Source organism: Octodon degus, unplaced genomic scaffold (genome assembly GCF_000260255.1).
Source record: "Octodon degus isolate 3935 unplaced genomic scaffold, OctDeg1.0 scaffold00352, whole genome shotgun sequence".
In the NCBI taxonomy this organism is placed as follows: domain Eukaryota; kingdom Metazoa; phylum Chordata; class Mammalia; order Rodentia; family Octodontidae; genus Octodon; species Octodon degus.
The window spans coordinates 954,111-955,359 of NW_004524928.1; the positions used below are offsets into that span (position 1 = coordinate 954,111).

General features: G+C 43.3%; 1 pseudogene; it reads right to left on the minus strand.

Moving 5' to 3' along the window:
- Positions 1–214: 214 nt before the first annotated feature.
- Positions 215–1,105, minus strand: LOC101578911 (annotated as a pseudogene).
- Between the last annotated feature and the right edge of the window lie 144 nt (positions 1,106–1,249).

The window sequence follows — 1,249 nt, forward strand, 5'->3', positions numbered from 1 at the left end:
TTAAGACCAAGATAAAGGAGTGTATGATTTTTCTATTAATCTGAAACTACAGAAGGCATTTGAGGAAGGGATGTTCAATCAAAAACCAAAGATTAATTTGTGGGATGTATGTCATGTTAAAAACCTGACTTGCAGGAAAACTAACTGCTTGGCCTAGTTTTAAAGCTAACTACAAAATCCATTTTCTTAATGGTCCAGATTCATTTCTCCCTACTCAACAGAACTTCCATGGATTTCCACATTGATTACAGACAACAAATGTTGTCATTGGTTCCTCAGCCCAACGGGTTTGTACCTGTGTGTAAGTACAACTCTTCTTTTACATTTGCCACATATGAGTAAGTCAGGCTGGCCTCCTCCTGTTTTGGCTATCTGATGTTCTCTGATGGCTTCTCTGGTCAAGTTTTTCTGCATCTTTTCATCACAGTCATTTCCCCTACGGTCATTCTAGCAAATAAATCAGGAGGAGTATTCCCACACAGGACATTTTTCCTTAAATTTGGATTCTTCCCATCTCTAAGATTTTATATCCTACTTCATACTCTATTTTTATATTACATGTCTGTATTCCTTATTTCTTGATATACAGTTTCCTCAATCTGAGATCCTAGTTCTTCCTCATCAGCTCCAATTGCCATGTAGTCATCTCCTGTCGGGAGAGCCGCAGTGAGCATCTCCCGACAGTTCAACCAAACAGAGTCGAAGTGGTTGGTGCTTGAGGAAAAGCTAAGATGTAGGTGACCCGAGCATGTGTCTCATCCTTCCTGCTGTTCACATTGCCACTGGAGCTGCTCTGGTCTCTTGCTTCACGTCTGTTCTGTGATATAATCGAAGGCTCTTTTTTCTCTTTAGAGTCTTTATCAGCTGATGGCCCATCTAATGACATCTTCCAGGACTTGATGAGAGACTTTGCTAAAGATGTAACTTCTTCATCTGTACTCTGCTTGCAAGTTGCATTAACAGACATTCCGATTCTTGTGGACTGTAATAATTCCAGTCATGGGAATATTCTTAAGTTCTTTCAGCAAATCCAATGCTCCAGCTGCATTCTTCTTCTGAACCATCCTGTCCATCTTCTTGGAGATGTGAACCGCCTCGTTTTCCACAGCGCTGGCCCGCTGACTCAGGGAGCGGGCAACGCTGAGGCAGTAGGGTTGCTGACACCGGCAGAGCGGGACTCATCACAATCAGGTAGGCAGCACTGGGGGAGCGTGTGCCAAGCAGGCGCGACCCCCTCTCTCCATTTCTT